Consider the following 24,408-nt stretch of genomic DNA (forward strand, 5'->3'; position numbering starts at 1 on the left):
GCTCAACATCACTCATTATTAGAGAAATGCAAATCAAAACTCCAGTGAGATATTATTACCTCATACCAGCCATATGCCATCATCAAAAAGTCTACAAACAATAAATGCTGGAGAGGATGTGGAGAAAAAGGCATGCTCTCGCACTGTTGGTGGGAATGTAAACTGATACAGCCACTACGGAAGACGGTACGGAGATTCCTTAGGAAACTAGGACTAAAACCACCATATGACCTAGCAATCCACGCCTAGGCATATACCCTGAGGAAACCAAAATTGAAAAAGACACATGTATCTCATTGTTCACTGCAGCACTATTTACAATAGCTAGAACATGGAAGCAACCTAGATGTCCATCGACAGATGAATGGATAAAGAATTAGTGGTACGTATACACAATAGAATATTACTCAGCCATAAAAAGGAACACATTTGAGTCAGTTCTGATGAGGTGGGTGAACTTAGAGTCTATTATACAGAGTGAAGTAAGTCAGAAAGAGAAAGATAAATATCATAGTCTAATGCATATATACGGAATCTAGAAAAATGGTACTGAAGAATTTATTTACAGGGCAGCAATGGAGAAACAGACACAGAAAACAGACTTATGGACAAGGGGAGAGGGGAGGAGAGGGTGAGATGTATGGAAAGAGAAACACGGAAACTTACATTATCATATGTAAATTGGATAGCCAACGGGAATTTGCTGTATGTCTCAGGAAACCCAAATCAGGGGCTCTGTATCAACCTAGAGGGGTAGGATGGGGAGGGAGATGGGAGGGAGCTTCAAAGGGAAGGGGATGTATGTATACATCCATCAATCCATGTATGGTTGATTCATGGTGAGGTTTGACAGAATACAAAATTCTGTAAAGCAATTATCCTTCAATTGAAAAAAAAAAAAAAAAAACCTACATATACATGTAAGTTTACAGATGCAGAAAGAGTCTGGCAAGATAACAAACTTAATAGAGGTTACCTCTGGGTGAGTAGTAGGGAAAAATGTTTTCCTTTGTTTTATACTTTATTAAGTTTTCTGAACATGTATGCACTTGTCAGCCAGCACTGTTCATACAAGGTAAGATCTATAAATGAAGCATCTCTGTTTGATAATTGGTAAAAATGAAATTTGTCTCTTAACTTTAACTTAACTTTTAACTGCTAAGGAGCAGTTAAAGAGACTCTACTGGGATTTCACAATTGTAGTATCTAGAAATAAAAGAAATGTGTTTAGACATAATTTACTTTCATAAAATCAACTAGGCTCAGCAGCAGAAATATAATTTTTTGGATTCAAAAAGACATTTAAATAGGTTACAAACATCCAGCCTCCTGAAATGTCAGCTCCATTAGAAGTAAACCAAACCAAGTCTAAATAATTTTTCATAAGTACTTGGCCTTAATTCACAGCTGCCTAGCAACAGGGTCCTGACACTGTCCAGAAGCCAATGTCTAGCACATGATGTATTTATTAAAAACAAAAATTTAAAGACCTGCCTGGATTTTGATCCTGGCAATTTCCCGAATTAACTAAAATGAGATCAATCACCTAGGAAAGGGGCTCGAAAAAGAGCTAAAACTTATGCCAAATCTTGACAGAGGCACAAAATTTTGCCTCAAATTTTATCTTGATTTCTTGAATAACTGGAATCATTCTGTTTTTCATTAGAATTGTCCAGACACCAAAGAGTTCTTTCACTTGGGCTGGGGGGGGGGGGTGGGGGGGGGTGGGGGGCAGGTGCAGGGCACAGTTCTAGTTCTAGTTAATCACCTTCAATATGTCCAATTAAAATGAAAAATTCAAATAATTGTGGCTTGTTATGATGTCAGTGGACTTCCCAGATGGTGCTAGTGGTAAAGAACCCTCCTGCCAATGCAGGAGATATAAGAGGCATGGGTCAGGAAGATTCCCCTGGAGACGGGCATGGCAACCCACTCCGGTATTCTTGCCTAGAGAATCCCCATGGACAGAGGAGCCTGGTGGGCTACAGTCCATGGGGTTGCAGAGAGTCAGACATGACTGAAGTGACTAAGCATGTATGATGTCAGTACAAGTAATATTTTATCTTCTGGGGGAAAAATTTTTGGCCTTGAACTAACTTTGGGGAAAACCTCCATCCAAGCCTATCACATCCTCCTAGAAGAACCATATTAGTAACTTATTATAGGAACAAATATGCTTATTTTATGGGTTTATAAATATCTCAAATCAGAAATTGTTAACATCCTATACGTACAGGGTCCAAACTTCACAGGACAAGCTAAACCTACAGCCGTAAAGAAAAGTTAAAAATGTGGTGGTATATATATGTGTTTGTCAAACTCGTAGAACTCTAGGCTAAAAAGGGTTCATTCTACTGCATGTAAATTGCATCTTAATTTTGTAAAATCGGAAAAAAGTGCCCTATGCAATTTATTTACTTATTGCTAAGAAGCTAATTACAGATTAAACAATCCTCTTGCTTGTCCTCTCCTGTTACCTACTTTACAAATTTATTTTTTAAACAGGTAGTTCATGGATTTGTCTAAACTACATTCTTCCGGCTACTCTCTCTTTGGAAAACCTCTTGCATCATCACAATCTATCCCCTTCTGCTGTATCACTCTTATCAGCCTATATACACACATTTTTTTCTTTCATCTTAAAAACAGAACACAAAAACATAGTTAAGTTTCCTTAACTATGTACACAGCTCTCCAGCTACCAATTCATTTCTGTTGCCCTTCACAACAAAACTCACCAAATCTGTCAACATCTGCTCTCTCTACTTCTCCAGTCTGTTTTCTTTAACCCACTCCCATGCCCGCTCCCCAACTTCACTGAACTAGCTCTTACCAAGAACATCTCCATGTTGCTAAATCCAATGGCCAATTCTGTTTTCAACTTAACCTTAATCTACCAGCCATATCTGATACTTTCAAAATCACACCTTCCTCTCAAACACTCTCCACTTGGCATCCAAACCTCCATTCTCTCTTGGTTCTCCTCCGAACCACTGGCTTCTCCTCATTCGTGGTTGCTGGATCCTCCTCTAGAAACAACCGAGAGCCCTTTGTATTAGTCCTCTGACTCCTCTGTCAACTCTTCCTCGAGATGGTATGACAGCTCCTGTCAGACTCATGTATCCAACTGTCCTTTTGCCTATCTCCATTTTGATGATTAATTGTTACCTCAAACTTAACATACTTGAAACTGAACTCTTTATACTCCAAATCTCTGACCGTTCCCCAGCCCACACAGAATACTCCTCCCATCTCTCTCTTCATCACAGTAAATGTCAACGCCATTCTTCAACTCTTCATAGACCAAAAGAGATCACTATTGACATTCTCTTATATCCTACATACAATCCATTAATAAATCCTACTGGCCCTATCTTTAAAATGTACTCTGACTAGAGAACCAAGTTGTGGTTACCAGTTAGGGGGGACAGACAATATAGAGGTCGGGGATTGGGAAGCACAAATTATTGGGTGTAAGATAGGCTCAAGGAAGTATTGTTCAACATGAGAAATATAGCCAGTGTCTTATAAAACTACAGATACCAACAAAAAAGCAGATGGACAATGAAAAATGTAACAAAATGTACAAAAAAATGTAATTAAAAAAACCCAATCTATGTACAAAGAGGTTGTGTTAGAATATTGCTGGTTTATATTTATGATGGTGGTCCTTATTTTGAATTTTCATTTAGTTCTTTGCTATACATCTGTATCCATACCCACAATAAAAACGATTTAATATTTACAAAAAATAAAATAAATGTGGGACTTCCTTGGTGGTCCAGTAGCTAAAACTGCACTCCCAATGCAGGGGCCCTGGGTTCAATCCCTGGTCAGGGAACAGATCCCACGTGCCACAACTAAGAGCTGTAACTAAAGATCCCACATGTCATGCTGCAATGAAGACCCAGCTCAGGCAAACAAATAATTAATAATATCAAGCCTTCAATAAACTCACAGTTTAAAAAATAAATGAAACAAAATAAAATGTATCTTGAATACAAACATTTTTCATGCACTCTGCTGCTACCACTCTGACCCAAGCGACCATTTCTATCTTGAATTATTGTAATGTGTTCCTGATTCATCCACCTGTCCTGCATTAGGCCCACCTAACCCCACAACTCTACTCCCAAGCTTTCCAATACAGTAGTCATTAGACAGAAGCTATAAAGCACTTGAAATGTAGCTAGCACGACTGAGGACCTAATTTCTAGACTTTTGTGGTTGTTGCTTAGTCGCTAAGTCCTGTCTTAGCATCGTTAATACCCTTTGCAACTCTTTGTGACTCCATGGACTGTAGCCTGCCAGGCTCCTCATGCCTGGGAAATCCAGTGTGCAGGATTTCCCAGGTAAGAATACTGGAGTGAGTTGCCATTTCCCTCTGTAAATTCCTAAACTTTTAAAATTTTAATTAACTCAAATTTACAAACTGAAGCAGTAGAAAATATTTTTCCATTAAAAAACAGCATGACTATTTTGGTAGTACTGCATTTCAGCCCAATTGTTGAAACTTTAACATCTAAACTGAAACGTGCTTTAAGTGTAAGGTAACAGATTTTGAAGGCTAAGTAACCAAAATCCATCTCACTAAAATCTAATTATGTTGACTTCATGTTCAATGATAAACGTTCTGGATATTGGGGTAAATAAAATTTATCATTCAGATTAAGTTTATCTGTTTCTTTTCACCATTTTAACCTGGCTACTAGAAAATTTAAAATTATGTGACTTAGGTCGTCCTACTGTCATCACACAGCCGAGTGATCCTGTTTTGTGGAGTAATTCCCTTCCAAACTCTTCCGTTGACTTTGCATCTCAGTTCGCATAAGTCCTTAAGATGGTTAACAAGGTCACTCGACCCCTCCTTTCTCACATCACCAGCTGTCAGATCTCTCCCCTATCCCTCCCTTGGTTGTACTGCATTCACCCCGGACTGTGCGCTGCTCCTCAAACCACGTCCAGCAATGTTCTCCCTCATGGCCTTTGTCTCTCAAGTTCCCTCTGTTGATAACTTCCTTCCCCTAGATATCTATCTATGTGCCTTATTCCCCAGTTTCCTTCCAGACTCTGCTCGGTTGTCAGTGCATCAGAAATGCCTGACTACCCCATGTCAGCACTTCTTGATTCACCATGATTTTTCACCACAGTACTTCTCTGTTTGACTGTACTGCACATTTACTTGCTTGTATGATCATTATCTGCCCACAGCACACATGACACATCTGTCACAGAGACACATGCACCCTAATGTTCACTGTAGCACTATTTACAATAGCCAGGACAGGGGAACAACCTAAATGTCCATCAAAAGAGGAATGGATAAAGAAGATGTGGTGTATGTATGCATATATATTTACACACACACACACACACACACACACAGGTAAATACAACGGAATACTGCTGCTGCTAAGTCACTTCAGTCGTGTCCTACTCTGTGCAACCCCATAGACGGCAGCCCACCAGGCTCTGCCGTCCCTGGGATTCTCCAGGCAAGAACACTGGAGTGGGTTGCCATTTTCTTCTCTGATGCATGAAAGTGAAAAGTGAAAGTGAAGCTGCTCAGTCGTGTTCGACTCTTAGCAACCCCATGGACTGCAGCCTTCCAGGCTCCTCCGTCCATGGGATTTTCCAGGCAAGAGTACTGGAGGGGGGTGCCACTGCCTTCTCCTAAACACTGTCATACAGAGTGAAGTCAGAAAAACAAGTATATATTAATGTATATATGTGGAATCTGAACAAATTGGTATAGACCATCAGAGACACAGATGTAGAGAACAAATGAAATGTATGGACACCAAGGGAGGAAGGGTGGGTGTGGGATTAATGGAGAGATTGGAATTGACATATACACACTATTGATACGATGTATAAAACAGATAACTAATGTGGCTCAGTGGTAAACAATCCACCTGTCAATGCAGGAAATACAGGAGATGCAGGTTCGATCCCAGGGTCGGGAAGATCCCTGGAGGAGGAAATGGCAACCCACTGCAGTATTTTGCCGGAGAAAAATCCTGGCATGGACAGAGGAGCCTAGCGGGCTACAGGTCTACACATTCACAAGAGAGTCGGACACAAATGACAAACCACACACACTGAGAACACACTGTAAGCACAGGGGACTCCACTCACTGCTCCACGATGACCTCAACGTGAAGGAAATCCAAGAAAGAGGACATATATGTATACCTAGAGCCGATTCACTTTGCTGCACAGTAAGCGAAAACCACCACAACATTGTAAAGTGACTATACTCCAATAAAAATATATGTCAGATGAATGAATGAATGCACGAATACATGAATGTCTGCATGGAAGCATGTGATACAAATTCAGGAGATAGGCATATTCAATGAAAACTAAATCTCCTCCCATCACCAACCACAACCTAACCATTCCCCCCTTCCCTAGTGACAGCTACGATGCCAGTTTCTATATAACCTTTCAGAAATACTCAAGGCATATACTAACATATATGCATACATATACCCTTTTTCCCTTACACATATGGTCAAAAAAAATCAGTTTGCACATTGCTTTTTTACCACTTAACAATACTGTATCTATTTTAGATGTCTTTCCCTACCTATTTACATTCATATGTAATTTTGCTTCAACATTTACTTTGTTAGCTATAATATTTCTTTTTATAGCTCTAGCAGCTTGCATCCCTTAATAATGGAAGGCTTTTAGTGTTACAAACATTAATAGTAAAATCTTTTTATTACTACAACTAATGCTGCAATGACTACATATATCTTTACACACATCAGTTGTACCAAATATCTGTACAAATTCATCCTCTGTTCAGAAATGTGTGAATGTATCCATTTCCACATAACCTTACCAACTCAGTGTTTTATCAAACTTTATTTCTGTCAATCTTTAGGTTAAAAATAGCATCTCACTTTGATTTTATTTTGGTTTTATTATTATGAATAGGCTAATATGCTTTGTTTAAAAGTCATCTAAATTTTCCTTCCTGAGAATTAGGACCATCTTCCTACTGGCTATTGGTGATTCACTGGTGGACTCTCTTTAAATACTGAAAGGGTAAGAATATTCTTTGTTATAGCTGGTGAACATATTTTTCCCAATTTGACACTTGTCTTTGGCTTTTATATATGATTTTCTCTTCACATTTGAAAAGAATGTTGTCAATCTTATACTTCTTTCCTTTTATGACTTTAATGTCATATTAAAAAGGTCTGTGAACACATAAGAGATGCAGGTTAAATCTCTGAGTCAGGAAGATCTCCTGAAGGAGAGGGCATGGCAACCCACTCCAGCATTCTTGCCTGGAAAATCCCATGGACAGAGGAGCCTGGCGGGCTACAGTCCACAGGGTCACAAGAAAGTCAGACAAGACTGAAGTGACTTAGCACGCACAAGTTTGGTATTTCCAGTTAGATATGCTATTCTTGAACTTAATTGTCATTCATTACATACTCAAGACTGTATTAAACATCCCCCATGTTTTCTACACTGATACCTTCATTTAAGTTTTATATTCTTGACCATCTGGAATTTATTTAACGTGAGAAATGAATGACCCAATTTTGCCCCCTAGATGGCTACTTCAGGCTACCAGTGGTAGATGGCGACCGTCTAATGAGAACTCTACTCCCCTCCCCACGCTACATGAAGTCTACCTTACTGACTACCTTCAGTTGTACTACTAAGTCTACCTTATTGATTGTCTATTTGCTCCACTGATGTGCCTCTTTATGTGACAGCATCACATGCTTCGCTTTGTTCATGATTAACATTTCCAACAGAGAATAAGGAGATTCAGAAAGTGTCAAGCGTTTCCCTCCTTCCCATACTACCCTTTAATTATTTGTTAGTAACAGTTTTAAAGGACTATAGATCAGTTTCAAATACAGGAAGAGGTCAATTCTGGAAGAGGTCCATTCATTCTGCAAAAAGGGAAGAGCCCACAGTCTTCAGACTGTATTTCTAATTCTAGCCAGTCATCTAGCAAATGACATGTCACTGAAGAGAGAGTCGGGTAGGGAGAACAATATGATGGCTCAGGGGATATTTATCACCTTTGTTTGAAAAATAACTCAGGCCCCACAGATCAACAGCACCATCTTCATAAAGCAGGCACACATTAGTTTGTAAAGACAGGGGAAATAGCAAATCTGTAAAGATCTGATCTGATCTGATGTATAAGATGCATGTCGGGATTGGTGACTGTATAAACCAGAAGTCACCCTGACTTCATTTGTTAAGTCTTTTTTTTAAAGTTTTCTTTCTATTTATGGTTTAGCTACATACTGGGCATTACCCGTATGTACCCCATAACACTGCTGTGTTCTATACTGTTGCATCTGTACTCAATCATGTTAACCAAAGTTGCTAAGATTAAATCCAACACCATCACTACACTTTGTAACACGGGTGACCATGGTATCACTGTAATTGGTAAGGCTGAGAAATAGAAAAGTTCATAAGATCTCCAAAGTTATGGTTAAAATGACCTTTAGTGTATGTGGTTCCAAAATGGAAATCAAGCATCCTTACAGCATAAATGAAGACAGAAGAAGTGAAATGCACATTCCTATATATCACAGGCATGGAAGCCAGAGTCGGAGTGTTTTTGCAGCTGTCAGAAAACAAGACTTCTAGGATTACCCACCAAAGGACCACCTAACCCGACTCTTTCCAAGGAACCAGAGAGGATCCTTGAAGTGACCGTAACCCCCCACCCCCCGAAAAAACCCAACTCTACAGCCCTCAGGGCATACTCCCAATGGGCCAATAAATCTTCTCTGTCAGTCCTTCCTTGCCTGGAGGGTCCAGTCTTTTCTCTTGGCTTTGATAAGCATTTTTACTTGGAGGACACCTTTTAAAACCCTTAGCTAGCTCTCCCTTTCTCTGGTATCCATAACCATAAATACCCTGGATTCTTCAATCTGAAAGGAGAAAAACATTTCTTTCTCCTTCTCCTCACATGTCAGAATTTAAAGAGGGCCTACTAATTTCTTAAATGAACTGCTAATTCAAGCTCTGGTATCAGGAACGTTATCATTGTTTTCGTTTAGTTCATCAAATGTCAAAGCTAAAAGATCTTAGAAATCATATAGTCCATTTACTCTGGGTTTCTTTTGTAGGACTTTTCCTTTTCAATGTCCATCCAAAAACATTCAGCTCTTCTAGAGGCTGGATCCTATTGTTTTTCAATGGTTTCTTTATTTTTAGTTAAAATATGTCCCTTTGTCCTTTTTCTGTTTACCTTGCTGAGACAAGGACAACTTTTAATTCTTGATTTCCACTTCCACCTCCTTAATTAGGATTTCCAAGTGTTGAACACATTATCTTCTGATTAATAATTAAGTTTACCATATGGCCTCAAACGATTTGGTTCTTCCAAGCCTTCCCAGTAATTCTTCCCATGTGCCTGGTCATAGGACGCAAAGAGGATGACTATAGTGGGAGAGGGTAGTATCCCTCTTCATCAAAATACATTTCTGGGCTCCACTAGACACCTAAAGAATCAAAAACCAGGTGGCAATGAGTATTTTAAATAAGTAAGTGCCTCAGATGATTCTGAGGATCAAGCAAGACTGGGACAAACTGCTACAAGGACCCTTTTTCTCTGTGCTCAAATTCAGGAAGCAGTGATGTCTAAGTAGACTCTTTCTACTCCACTTATCTCCACTTTTGTCTTAAAAAGAGAAAGGGCTAAGTGACCCTTATTTATCATTAATTATTTATTGTCTCTTGTGCTTACATGTTATATCTTTTCAGCGTTTAGCCTATTTTCAGCCACTACTTTTAGCACCTCACCAGAGCCAACAGACCCACCAGATGGCACAGAGACGCTGTCTGTTGTCTAGAAAAGAGAGTGAGCGGAAAGCAGCATATTTTATCTTGGACCAACAGTCACTGAATGGCTGGAGTAGATCAACACAGCTGGGTGCAACCACAAGATCAGGCCCGATGAGCATCAGAATACCCAAGGGCACTTAATTGGAAATCACTCTCACGAAGAAGCCCATAACCCCTCTGAGATGCTAACTTGCCCCAGACCCTGTTACAAAGAAATCACTCAGATAGTAAAGAATCTGCCTGCAGGAGACCTGGGTTTGATCCATGGGTCAAGAAGATCCCCTGGAGAAGGGAATGGCTACTCACTCCAGTATTCTTGCCTGGAGAATTCCATGGACACAGGAGCCTAGGGAGCTATAGTCCATGCAGTCATAAGGAGTCAGACACAACTGAGCGACTAACACTTTCAAGAGAAGCTCTTTTTCTAATATTTACAAAAGGTGCCAAAGGCTACAGACAGATTCAGTTTAAAAGTTGCATTCTTAAAACAAATTTAAAACTTTAGGAAACAAACTCAAAAAGACCAAAGACCATCCATGAATTAGAATTTCAAAGCAGTTCTTTTCCTTGGCAAATAAAAACCGGGATTATTGTATTCCATATGCCACGCTGTTAACACTGCACCGTTATCGGTACTCTTATTTCAATACTGTCTTCCACTTGAGAGCTATCACTGAAGCTACATTTAAACCATACTGTCAAGAGCACAAAATCTCAGATATCAGTATCAACAAACTCTTTTGTATTAAAATCTTACCCATGAAAAGATTCTGCAAACTTTTAAAAAATAAGTTCTACTGGGTCCACTTGGCACACAGTAAGTGCTCAGTTAGAAGTCTCTTCATTTCTCTGTGAGAGAAATTGCCAAGAGAGCTACCAGACTGTGCAAGAGAAAGCCAAGTGCCAAAAGCAAAGCCCCCTGCTCATGGTCTCCAGCTTCAGAGTCAAGAACCAAAAGTTCACTTGAAAACTGGTTGCTTAACACTTGGTAGAAAGAAAGAATGTTATTACACCACAGGTTCCTGTAGCCACTTGCAAAACAGAGTTAGCTCATAATACACTTAAAGCACAGCACTGGTACCTGCTCCTTAACAACAATGTAAAAAGGAAAACATAGGCATCCGGCAAATCTTCCCTATGACTTGCACACCAGAGATGAGAGATTTCTAGGCCACCATGAATGGTTTCTAATGGCATAAAAATAGGTAAAGCCGAGAGAACATCTAAATCAGACATTCTCTGGGTCTTCGGAATTGGAGAGAAATGAATAGGAAAGGTTCACACCCCCCAGACCTCAGTTTTTGCTTAAGAGTTTACATATAAGGCAGGAACCACAGGTATTTCACTCCAGAAGTCTTCATTCAGTATGCTATTCTTAAATTGAAGGCTTAACAGTCTCAATGACTTCTGCACTGCTGTTGCTGGTGTGGTAATGTACTGTCATACCTACATTTATAATCATAAGTAACATATTTTTGATAACTATAATCCATGATGCTGTCAAAGTTATGTATCATATGTGAAGTCACCTTTTTTATTTTTTAGGGCTCTCTAGTCCATTAACACCATATACATTCTTTGGTCAAAATGATAAAGATTCTTATTCTAATCAAACCTATAACTTGGTAAATCCATTTTAAGCTCCTGTAAGTTAGTTATCTTAGAGAAAAACAATTCAACCGCTTCATACTGCTATTCCTTAAACCCTTAATCTTAATTCAAAAATGGTCTGAAAAGTTTCAAAATCTCTGAATTCTGTTGTCAATACGTGAAGCAAAGAAAATCTTCTGGGAAGCCCAGAGATCGTAGCAAGGAGCAAGAGAAATTTTTAATAATCTCCTTTAACGTTGCTATCTTTCTCAGTCCTCTCCTTAGACCAGCTAAACATTTAGAAAACCGTTTAACATTTGCTCCATATGCAAATGTGGAACTACGGTTCAAAGAATTTTCTGGCTAGCATATATTACTAACTTCATGGTGCAGGGTGGGGGCTACATTTTAGTAAGTGCCTAATCAGAAATATCTGGTGCTCAGCACTGGTTTCCTAAGAGCTAACTTTAAGAGATGCATAAAATCGTAATATATATAAACACATACTATACGGGAGCAAAGAGCTTCTCTATGTGTTACTTGTAAAAGGAAACATTTTTGCTTTACTCATTATGAACTTCAAGTGAAAAGCCATTTTTTGAATGCTTTCATTTCATGCATATCGCTTCCAAGCTTTTCTTCCTTCTTACCCTTTACAGCAGATAAACATTCTCCTCTTTCCACACGCTTACTTGCTCTAAGTTTACTATCTTTTTTTTTTTAAAGAGGGAAACTACAACACATCATTTCAATTAAACTCAAAATATTTCTCCCACATTTCTTATTCAAAGATCTTTAGGACTAAGTCTCATGCTTCTCACAGAAGATAAAATAATCTCTCACTAAATGTAAACGATGTTTCGTGCTTCAATTTCATTTTGAGCCTTAATATCTACTGTGCAAACTTGTGCCACCTAAGTATTCCTTATATACTTTATAGTGGCTTAGTTTTTTCCATAATGTTATACATGGTTTAATGATCATTTCCTCTATCACTAACTTTCTCACATCTCCATTAATGACACATAAATTATTTTTAATTAAAAAAAAACAAAACACCTCTTCAAAAAAGTATGTTACTTGGAATATGTTACTCTATACTGTTTCTCAAATCCTCAATATAAAAGAATAAATTTTAAATGACTATTTTTTCTTTATTCACTAATTAAGTCAGATTTATGACCGCCCCTCCCCATTCCAGCTACTGTGAATTTTGAATGAAACAACCTCAATTGTAACAGAAGAAACATCTGTTGCTTTTTTTCTTCATCAGGGCTTTCCAAACTGAAAGAAAGCCTTTGCCTGACCTCCTCTCCCTCTCCACCCGCCACCCCCTAACACTAAGTTCCTTCAAACTTTTTTTTAAAGTAAACATATTATTGAAAAGTGTACCGTGTCCATTTAAAATGTCTTAGTTTATCTAGAAACATTCACTTTACTGAAGTTCATAGAACAAGTAAATGTTACATACACCACAAAACCAGAGATGTGACTGGGGGAATACTCATTGTAACTGAAAAGCAGGCTTCAGGACAACACTTGAAGAGATCAAGCTGTCACACATTCTGGGCTTAGGCAGGACTGCTTACGGCTAAAATTTTCTTCACAGGATCCAGATTCATATAGGATCTTGCACGCTGTATTTTCCTTGCCAATCCAATGCTAACATAATGGCAGTCCCTTCCAAGAGGCAGACACCAAATGGTGCCACCCACACTCTCACACTGTGCCTGGTAATAAACCATAAAGCAGTGGAATGCACCGGCCCCTTTATGAGCAAACAATGCCTTAGCTTCATTAGAATACAGCTGACATTTTCAAAGCACAAATACTTTTAAGAAAAATGAACTAGGAAAAAAGGGAATGAAACAGCTATAAAAGCTGAAATATTTTTCTTAAGTGTCAGGTTTATTCCAAAGATCCTGAGGAAGCGGATTTTACTCTTGACAATTTCAAAGTTTTCATAAATGAGAAAAAAAATTGTATGGTAAGAGGCAAAGCTTATTTTATTAACCACTGGAAAGAAATGAAACTAAAAACTCCCTTCTGAATTGCATTCACAAGTAAGAACCACGAAGTACCTTTAAAAGGATTTGTTTCTTTAATTGCTTCTTTGGTTCTTGAACAGAGAAAATGGAGCTCCAGAATTATTTTTACATTTTAATTGATTTATATAAGTAACTGAGTGATGAACTAAGCTTACTCTACCCCTCCCCCGCTGCCCACCCCAACCCCCATACCCTGTAGTTTTCCTGTCTGCAACAAGCAAGGACGTCTTGAAATCGGCGTGCTCCTGGCTATTTATCAATTTAACATTGCTGCTGTTGAAAGAATATAAAATAAACGCTGTAAAAAGGCACCCAGCAATAAGAAACAAAATGATCTCTCTTACCTGGTCTAAAGAAGCATGCCTCTCACTGCAGTACCAACAACACTCTACAGTCTTTGTTACCATTCACTGGAAACTTGAGACTGTGTCAGACATGAGCAATCGAGCTCAGAGACGCTCAATTTAACATACTTCTCAGTAAAACTAAAAAGATGCTCAAGAAAATTGTTTTGTTACTGGCTTTTAAAAGAGGAGTACTGTCTAATGCCACAAAAACACTTAAAAAGAAACAAAGTCATATTAAAGACTTTCAGAAATAGCCTTAAAATAAAAGTGGTGAAACAACAAAATACCTAACTCGATCCTAACACTTTTCTAAAAATCACTTGAATTTTAACTGGCCAAAAAATAAGATGGAACTTACTCATGAACTCTGCATATTTTGAATTATACATATCAGGGTATTTGCTGGCTCCGAAGCAGTCACAAAGGAGGAGATTTTAGTGCATCTTGAAGGCAGAGCAAAAGCACCATGAGTTGCAGGGGGTAAAAAAGGAGAAACTCTTGAAAAACTGGTCAGCCTTTTCAACCTGTAATAACTGTCCAGCTCCTCTGGGAGGAAAAAAAAAAGTCCTGGTTCTGCCCCCTGAGATAGGAGGCTATGCTTCAATGCCAAAATGAATGACAGGCCCATTTCTGATATCAACAAAGAGCAGCTTAGTGGTGCTTTCACTTTCCCACACAGTTAGAAGTTCTAATTTTTTCAGGTTAGTACCTTTATATCTAGGGTTAAGTACCTTTCACTACTTTCCCAAGAGAGAACCCAATTATGTTGTCCTAGTTTTTTAAATGATTAATTAAAAATACATACTTAATTGCCTTACTGTTTTTTCCTAGGCAGGAAGCTGAACAAAAGATGACCTCTTAAATTCCTTTCCAAATCTAACCTTTGCCATATCAGATTACCATACGACTAATTATTAATATTAATAAGGTGCTCCTGCATCGGGCCATGAGGACACCAAGAGAAACAAAAAGTAGGTAACAAATATAAAAAGGTAAAGGAGATGATAAACTTTTCAACTAGCTAGGTGCAAAATCATTTATTAAAGTACATGTCCCTGATTATACAAATTCAAAACAATAAACACTTCTGATCAACAGACATATGAGCCAAGCACTATTTTGGGCTCTCAGATACAGCAGGGAACACAACAGACAAAAGTCAAATGTAATAAACCCCTGTCTCCAGTGCGTTTGCTTATATCTCAGGTCCCTGAAAATATAACTCCTGGATGACTAAGGTACCCTTCTTCCTTTGATTAGTTATCACCTAATGTGAAATATTCTCCCTTGAAAGTACAGCTTACTCCAGAGGGCAAGGATCTTCTGCTTGCTTCATTGGTATATCCTCAGTGGCTAAGACAGAGACTGTTAAGACACTCAAATAAACATATACTGAATAAAAAACTCCAACAGAGCTTTTTCTTAGCCAAATTTTTCTTTATAAATGGATTATGTATGTACCACATCTTACACACAGAGATATGTCAAAAAGATTCAGCAGAATGTAAATTAAATTGAACTGCAAATACTTATTAGCTTAAAACTGAAAAATACAACCTCAAAGGGCCTGTAGCTTTTCAGATTCTAAAATCTGTTTTCAGTAACAAATATGAGGTCACTGTAATATTTGAGTAAAGGGATCAGTTAAAATTCTATACATTAAGGTTTTATAGACCATCATTTTTCAGGGCATTTTGAATTAAAAACAAAACAAAACAAAACAAGAAACTTGAAAATTACATGGCACCCAATCAGTTTCGTGTATTAAAATCTAGTATGGATACCTCTGTTTATACACCCACATTTGAAAACAATCTTCCTATCCCTGCTTCTCACTGTTCTTGATTGCCTTACCAGAAACAACACAATACCTCTGACCTACGAGGTCAGCCCAAAGTGATAGCCCATGTCATCCAAGGCCAGGATATTCTGGGGCTAGAAAAGGTCATACCTACTCTGTTACAGTCTTAAAGCAAAACGAAATTAAACTTCCTAGTACTCAGGTACATGGATCCTACTTCTAGGATCCCTAGGACTAGACAGTGATTTACATGTTCAAATATTCTGTCCGGAATAGTTAGTACAATAAATTAACAGTAACCTGAGGTCAGGAAGATGCTGTGGTGACTGAGGTCAAGCAATCAATACAATAACATGGAGCCAGGGCTTCCCTGGTGGTCCTGGGGTTAAGAATCCACCTTGCAATGCAAGGGACACCGGTTCCATTCCCTTGCCAGGAAGATCCCACACGCAACTAAGAGCAGCTAAGCCTGAGCAGCACAACGACTGAAGCCCGTGTGCATCTACAGCCCAGGCTCCATGACAAGAGAGGCCACCGCAATAAAAAGGCCACACGCAGCGAAGAGTAGATCCACTCCCCGCAAGTAGAGAAAGCCCTTGCAAAGCAACGAAGACCCAGCACAGCCAAAAAATAAATAAATAAATCTTAAAAAAAAAAAAAAAAGATGGAGCCCAAGTCGGATTCCAGGATTCCATTGGTCCTGCAGGCGCAACGTTGCTTCTCCCTGCCATTCACCTTTCCTTTGTATCCAGCAACGAGCTAAGCAGCAACTGACCTACCCCCTACTGTCTGCTCCTGAGCTCTGATCTTAAGCCCGCCTCTATTCTTGCACGTGTCTTCTCCTTATCTGCCCTCCTTGCCAGTGCCTTCTTTCAACTCCCAAACTTCCTTCACTCACACTATCCTTTAATCTCCTCCCAAGCCCTTCTAAGAAGGCAGCTTGAGCACTACCTTCTGTACACCTTCATGGGCCTGTGACACACTGTGGGGAAACTCAGGAGTCTTCCCATTTGCAGAATAAAATGCATCCATTGTAGGTTCTCCCCAACAGTTTCTCCTTAATCTTAGATGGAAAATCAATTTAAGGCAATTCCCTGTCAGGCCAGTGATTAGGGCTTGTCTTGGTCAAGGAACTAAGATCCTATGAGCCACATAGCATGGGAGAAAGGAACCAGGGAGGAAGAAAGGAAGGAGGGAGGGTGAGAGAAAAGAGGGAGGAAAGGAAAAAAGTGAGAGACGAGGGAAAGAGAGAAGAAAATACACTTACGCATCATTTATTTATAATACTGATTGGACAGATTGATTATCTAGCAAACATTAAAGGACTCAAGGCATTCTCTTCCCCAGGGTTATGAGCTGATTCACTTGGACTAAGCTCTGCTCTGTTTATTGGCAACCTGACCAAAGATTAACCATATTTTACAGGTACACGTGTGATTCTACAGGCAGAAACGCCACTATGATAGCACAGTGGCAGTTTTTACTTGCCCCGTGCCTGCTTACTACAACTCTCTACCAGATCCATATCATGAGGGATATACTTATTCGCGTTTTCAAGTAAAATGTCTAATCTCTCTGATGAGGGCTACGCCTAAAGCAAAGGGTTCCTGCTATGACTTGCAAGGATAAGTGCTGGTTCCTTAAGAACATCACATAGTGACTTGACTTTTGCACCTCTTCTCTCTCTTTCTACCCTTTAAATGTAAACATTTTCCAAGCCTCTGCCTTTGATGCTCCTTTATCCAAGGTTTCCATTCCCTCTTTAGAGGACATAACCCATTTCTATGGCTTTATTACCTTTACGTACGTGACTACAAACATGCACACGTCTAATCTTAGTCTCTGCTCTCAACTCTTATTTGTAGTTGCCTATTGGACATTTCTGTCTACATGTCCTGCGAAGTCAATGCAACTTCTGAACTCCACCTCTACGGTCCCAAAGCAGCTCACCTACCTACGTTCCCCATCCTTGTTACAGGCACATGGTAGAAAGTGGTTTTCCATTCTCGCCTCTTCCTTACCATCCAAAGGCCCACACTGTTTCCACACTTTTCTTTTTTATAAAACACACATCACTTCCCTGATTTAAAAACAAAATAAATAAAAACTATATCTTTTGATGACTTCCTGATGGCTAGAGCTACATTGTCAACATTGGTAGCCTTAGCCTCATGTGTGCATGTGAGCTAAGTTGCTTTAGCTGTGTCCAATGATACTGGAGTAGGTTACCATGCCCTCTTCCAGGGGATCTTCTCGACCCAGGGACAAACCCAGATCTCCTGCACTGCAGGCAGATTCTTCACCACTGAGCCACCAGGGAGGCCCCAGCCTTAGCTTTGGATGGCTATTTCAACTGACTACAGCTAAATAAAATTAAAAATTCAATTTCCCAGTTGCACTAGACATATGTTAAGTCCTCAACATGTGGACAACAGCTTGCAGACACAGAACATTTCTATCATCACAAAAAGTTCTATTAAATATCTCTGGTCTAGCAATACAATAATAGCAAACGACTTAAGACTGCTGTCTAAATTTTCCTCAATCTAGCCGCAATCTATGACCTTTTCTAAACTTCTACCAAAATCCTTATGCATGCTTTAGTCACAACTGAATTTAATGAAGCCCAAAGAATCAAGGTGAAGGCTTTCCAGGATGAGGGAGGCATTTGCCAGTACCTTGGAGAAGGATCTATGGAAGGGGAAGAAACCAAAGGAGTTAGATAGAACAGACGGGGTGGTGTGGGGTGGGGGGCGGCGCAGAAAGAGAGTGTGCTCAGCCATGTCTGACTCTTTGCGACCCCATGAACTATAGCCTGCCAGGATCCTCTGTCCATGGGATTCTCCAAGCAAGAATATTGGAGTGGGTTGCCATGTCCATCTCCAGGGGGTCCTTCCTGACCCAGGGATTGAACCTGAGTCTCTCCTGTCTCCTGCATTGGCAGGCTTCAATACTTCACTGCTGCACCCCCTGGAAAGCCCACAAGTCAGGAAGGACCGAAACTTCAGACCTAAGATTTTAGCCCAAGAGAAAGAATGTGCTGCAGGGGAGAAAACATGAGCATTGGAGTCAGAATATTTCATCGAAATTCAGGTGTTGGTTGAATTACAAGATAAACTCCTCTCAAGCTAGTCTGACCTGAAAAGAAACCCACTGCCTCAACTTGCTCACTGAATGCAAGAAAGAGTAACAGAACCAAACTAGGAGGGTCAAGGAAGCAGAGGGTCTTAGGAACTCTAAGGGTGCCAAGACTGTGTCTGACTGACTCCCTTCTTTTCCCTCTGATTTTCTCTCACGTCAGCAGGATTCTCTTTCACTATAGATCAGCATTCTCCAGCTGGTGGGAAACATGGCTACTGACGTATCACTAGTTCATATCTTACAGATCCATTCACCTTCTCTCAGCCTGAGCCTTAACATACCAGGAAGTCACTCAGTGGCTGAACTGGGGTCAGGTGCTTGTCTTAGCAAAATGTTGTCAAAGCAATGATGTGCTGGGATAATCAACTGTGGCCAGAAGGACATTATCTTGTAAAGTGTAGTAGTTGGGGAGATGAGGAAGAGATCGGCATCTCACAGATGACACTAAAATCTCTAGATGAGTATGCCCCATTTCACCACTTGAATTTTGGTCAGGTGCATACATTATCAGGGCTTCCCCAGAGGCTCAGGGGTAAAGAATCTGCCTGCAGTGCAGGAAATACAGGAGATATAGGTTCCATTCCTGGGTCAGGAAAATCCCCTGGAAAAGGGAATGGCTACCCACTCCAGTATTCCTGCCTGCGAAATCCCATGGACAGAGAAGCCTGGAAGCCTACAGTCCATGGGGTGGCAAAGAGTTGGACATGACTGAAGTGACTGAGCACACACACATGCACACATTATCTGTTCAACTTTTTTTTTGAAGAAAAAAGTCAACATCATTTTAAGTATTAGCTTAGGGCCAAGAATTTCTGGGTTTAAAAAATAAAAAAAGTCAGCATGACAGTAAAAAATTTTTACTCTAAATTAGAGTCTCTTTTAATTAAATTTCAATTAAAAAATAAACTAAATCTGAGACATTTAAATATAAGAGAATACAGAATAGAATGATAGAATATAGACTAGAATGACTTGCCACTAATCTAGTAAAAGGTAAAGTCAAGATTTAGCTCTAGATTTTCTGACTCCAATGACCGTATTCATAAATCTTCAAAGGTTGGGCAGTGCCTGGTGGAAGGTGAGGTTGGGGGTGGGGAGGGTATAAGGCCACACTGTTCACTTCACAATAGATTCTTTTCTAAGCAGCAGAAACTTTAGGTTTCAAACTTCCTTCCCCTTACAGAAAGTTTAATTTTCTCTCTTCACCGAGTTCATCTTAACGTTTAAGATGAAGAGATCTGTCCTTTCTAACTGCTGCCGAACTAAAAACATCCTCCTTTTCATTTGACTTAATTGTTTTTAAGTGTAGTATCTATGGCTACTATCTCACCTTTTTACAAACTATTAATTATATTTCAATTCTTAAAAAATGCACCAAGTCCTTCCTACATAACAATTACTGAGCTAGGCACTAAGGATATAAAAATGAAAGACACAGTCCTTATCCTCAAAGAAACAAACCAATGTGACTTCCCTCCAGCTGCCCAAAAGAAACTAGAGTAGACAAGGAGCTCTACCTTGATAAATTAATGTATGCTTATGGTCCATAACCTTGCTAATTTGACTTTGCTGATCTCACAAATCTCACCTCGTTAATACCATTAAAACTATGCTCTCTTGGGTTTTTAAAGACTATTTCTTCTCTGTTTCACTTCGACCAGAGGCTGGTTTCTTTATTTTTTCTCATTACTTGTATTCTACATGGCTCAACCATGCCTTTGTTCTTACTATATCTTTGCTTTAGAAAGTGACTGGCCACATAATTTATTGCCCAAACTGGGTTAACCACTGAGCGTTAAAGGGGGAACACTATAAATAATTATATTGGGATATAACTTAAGCAGTTTGGAAAAACTGGATCATATGGATTCCTGCTTAAACACCTTCAATGGCTCCCTTCTCCAGATTTTGATGCAAAGCACACAAAAGTCTATTTAGAACTAATTACCTCTTGTAAGTTAAATGTACACCTTTTTTATGGCCATCTCTCAAATCTACTTCAAAACCTACCTTCACTCAGTCCTCAGAGTACACTGAGATGTTAGTACATCTAGTGTAAAGTTTCATTTGACTTCTTCCTCATCCAATAGAAACTTCATTGCTTGCCCCCAGTCAACAGGACCCAGAAACTATTAAGAAGCCCCATTATCCAGATGAGAAAAGGGAGGTTTACCACATCCTCTGGGGAAGGAAATGGCTACTCACTTCAGTATTCCTGCCTAGAGAATTCAATGGAGAGGAGCCTGGCGGGCTACAGTCCACGGGGTTGCAGAGAGTCAGACATGACTGAGAGACTGTCACTCACACCACATCAAAAACTTGTATAAATGCTACCAAGTGGTAGTACTATGATTCTAAGCCAGTTCCTAACTTCTCAAAGTCCACACATTTAATGACTATGGATATTAATTACAGATATAAATTCAATGAGTAGATGTAATCAAAAGGCTTACTAAAATCTAGATATCGTTCTTTATGTCATATATTAAGGCCGCATAAACTATTCTAAATGAGAAAAAAAGTAAAATCATTTCAGTCCCCTGCCTATAAATCTTTCATGGTTTCCTCATCAAACAGATTACATTAGGTCCTTAATGATGGGATCCCAAATTGCTTTTCAAGGTCCATTTCCCAGAACTCCAGGGGCATAAATTAGTTACCATTCCCTGAACAGACCATGACCTTACTGTTAAACTCTCAATATTCTTCACCTGGTAAACCGGTACTCCTCCCCACAAACCATAAAATGCTGCCTCTTCCGTTAAGATATTCCCAATGCCCTGAAGGAGATCTGGTCCTATTTTAAGTTTCCACAACGCTGTGGACAGACATTTATTGTAACATCTGTCACATTCCTTTGTAACTTACATGTCTACCACTTCTGATAGCGTGTGAATTCTTCTACGACAGGTTTTTGGCTCTCCAGCCCTCGCGTTCCATCTCTGCACCCTTTCTGTCCAGAAAACTATACTGCACACAGTGTGTACTCAAATAATATCTAGTAAATAAATGAGTGGACAAGTGTCCTTTACTGATCAAACACCTTCAGTAGCTTCCCCTCTGTTAAAAGAATGCCACTGACAGCAGAAGAAATTTCACCTGCTTTGGCCTGAATTCCAGAGTCTTGATTAGATTTCAGGTGAATTTTTATGACTGATAACTTTCCAATACTAATTACCACCAACTGACTGTCTTCTGCACTGGTAAACTACAATTTTCTGTAATGGTTTCCCAAACATGCCAGAGATACTCCTGAAGTCCTGTCCTAAAAACTCATGTAGCAAAGAGGATTCTAGGGAGAGGGCAGAATAGAAAGCAGCAGGAATCTCTGCTCACCTAAGCGAGCTCAGGGGCACAATCTGTCTTGGGCAACTATTCTGAAACTCTGGACTAATGAAGGCTTTTAACTTCCAGGGGAAAGCTTGCATGGTAAACTGCAGCTAATTCTGGTCCACTGAGACGGTGCTGCACGCGAAGCTGCCCCTCCCCCATCCCAGCCATGTGGCAGGCAGCTGTGCACGTGTTCCTGGAGCAGCCTGCACACAGCATGTGGGAACCAGGGTGGGCAAAAAGGACCTGGTTTCCAACTACCAGGCATCTGTGTCCTGACTGTGGACTGCTGCTTCTAGCTCACAGAGGTGCAGACAAAGAAGTGGGCGCATCCCTGGTGTGCCTCGCTCAATTGTTCCGATTCCTCCCCCTCTGGCTGAAGTGACTTCCAGGGGATTCAAAGGACTGGTGTCCTTCCATCCCTCCCTCCTTCCTTCGTTTTTTCTCTTTTTACCCTTCCCAGAGCTGGACATTAAAAAACAAGTGCTTCTATGGGGAAAATTAGAAAGTGACCACACATAACCCAGGTAAAGGCTCAGAAAAGATCTGAGAAGACCTTAAGTCTACACCTCAGGCTAATGAACAAAACCAGTAATGAACAACAGCAAACCCCGGGGAAGAGTGAAATTCTGATTTCCAGAGTTACTACATTATCAGATCTAAACACCCAGTTTTCAATGAACAATCACAAGACATACAAAGAACAGGAAATTATGGCCACTTCAAGGGAAAAAAAAATCAGCAGAAACTGTCCCTGAAAAAGTCCTAATGGTAGACAGATTAGACAGACTTTAAAACAACTGTCTGAAAGATGCTCAAAGAACTAAAGGAAGATGTAGAGAAAGTCAGGAAAATGATACATGAATAAAATGGAAGTATCAATAGGGAGAGAAAAACGTAAAAAGCCATTGAAAAAAACGCTGGTGCTGAAAAATAAAACAATTAAATGAGGAAAGAATCAGCAAACATGAAGACAAGACAATGGAAATTATCAAGCTTGTGGAACTGAAAGAAAAAAAAAAAAACATGAAGAAAGATGAACGAGCCTAATGAACCTGTGGGAAACCATGAAGCAGACCAGCACGTTCATTGTCAAATTTCCAGAAGGAGAAGACAGAAAAGGAAAAGTGAGTATTTGAAGAAAGAATGGCTGAAATTTCCCCAAATTTAATAAAAGACACGAATACGAACATCCAAGAAGCTCAACAAACCCCAAATAAAATGAACTCAAAGAGATGCATTATAATTAAACTTCATCTTTCAACAAAGAAAGGATCTTGAAAGCATCAAGTGAAAAGTGGATTGTCACAGACAAATTATACATCTCAAAAGGGGTTAATATCCAGAATACATAAAGAAATCTAAAACTCAACAATAACAAGAGAAACATTCGGATTAAAAAATGGGCAAAGGTCTTTAAAAGATGTTTCTACAAATAGCCACATGAAAATATGGTGCACATAGCTAATCATCAGTCAGTTAGTTCAGTAACTCAGTCGTGTCTGACTCTTTGTGACCACATGAATCGCAGCACACCAGGCCTCCCTGTCCATCACCAACTCCCGGAGTTCACTCAGACTCACGTCCATCGAGTCAGTGATGCCATCTAGCCATCTCATCCTCTGTCATCCCCTTCTCCTCTTGCCCTCAATCCCTCCCAGCATCAGAGTCTTTTCCAATGAGTCAACTCTTCACATGAGGTGGCCAAAGGACTGGAGTTTCAGCTTTAGCATCATTCCTTCCAAAGAAATCCCAGGGCTGATCTCCTTCAGAATGGACTGGTTGGATCTCCTTGCAGTCCAAGGGACTCTCAAGAGTCTTCTCCAACACCACAGTTCAAAAGCATCAATTCTTCGGCGCTCAGCCTTCTTCACAGTCCAACTCTCACATCCATACATGACCACAGGAAACACCATAGCCTTGACTAGATGAACCTTTGTTGGCAAAGTAATGTCTCTGCTTTTCAATATGCTATCTAGGTTGGGCATAATTTTTCTTCCAAGGAGTAAGCGTCTTTTAATTTCATGGCTGCAGTCACCATCTGCAGTGATTTTGGAGCCCAAAAAAATAAAGTCCACTGTTTCCCTATCTATTTCCCATGAAGTGATGGGACCAGATGCCATGATCTTCCTTTTCTGAATGTTGAGTTTTAAGCCAACTTTTTCACTCTCCTCTTTGACCTTCATCAAGAGGCTTTTTAGTTCCTCTTCACTTTCTGCCATAAGGGTGGTGTCATCTGCATATCTGAGGTTATTGATATTTCTCCCGGCAATCTTGATTCCAGCTCAAGCTTCTTCCAGTCCAGCAT

The 24,408-nt window shown here is 39.8% G+C and overlaps 1 protein-coding gene across 50 annotated transcripts in view; it reads right to left on the reverse strand.

Moving 5' to 3' along the window:
* TFDP2 (transcription factor Dp-2) overlaps positions 1-24,408 on the reverse strand; it is a 205,713-nt gene that overhangs the window by 56,034 nt on the left and 125,271 nt on the right. For 8 of the 50 annotated variants that reach the window (XM_086380216.1, XM_086379823.1, XM_086379489.1 and 5 more), the window contains exon 1: positions 13,826-13,873. The exons of the other annotated variants lie outside the window; for them this stretch is intronic. The gene's annotated coding sequence lies outside the window, so the exon portion shown is untranslated. Of the gene's footprint in view, positions 1-13,825; positions 13,874-24,408 lie in introns of those variants that run through there. 50 annotated transcript variants of the gene reach the window in all.

The sequence above is a fragment of the Bos grunniens genome, chromosome 1 (genome assembly GCF_055505025.1).
Source record: "Bos grunniens cultivar Pamir isolate PY7600 chromosome 1, Bosgru_T2T1.0, whole genome shotgun sequence".
Taxonomy (NCBI): Eukaryota; Metazoa; Chordata; class Mammalia; order Artiodactyla; family Bovidae; genus Bos; species Bos grunniens.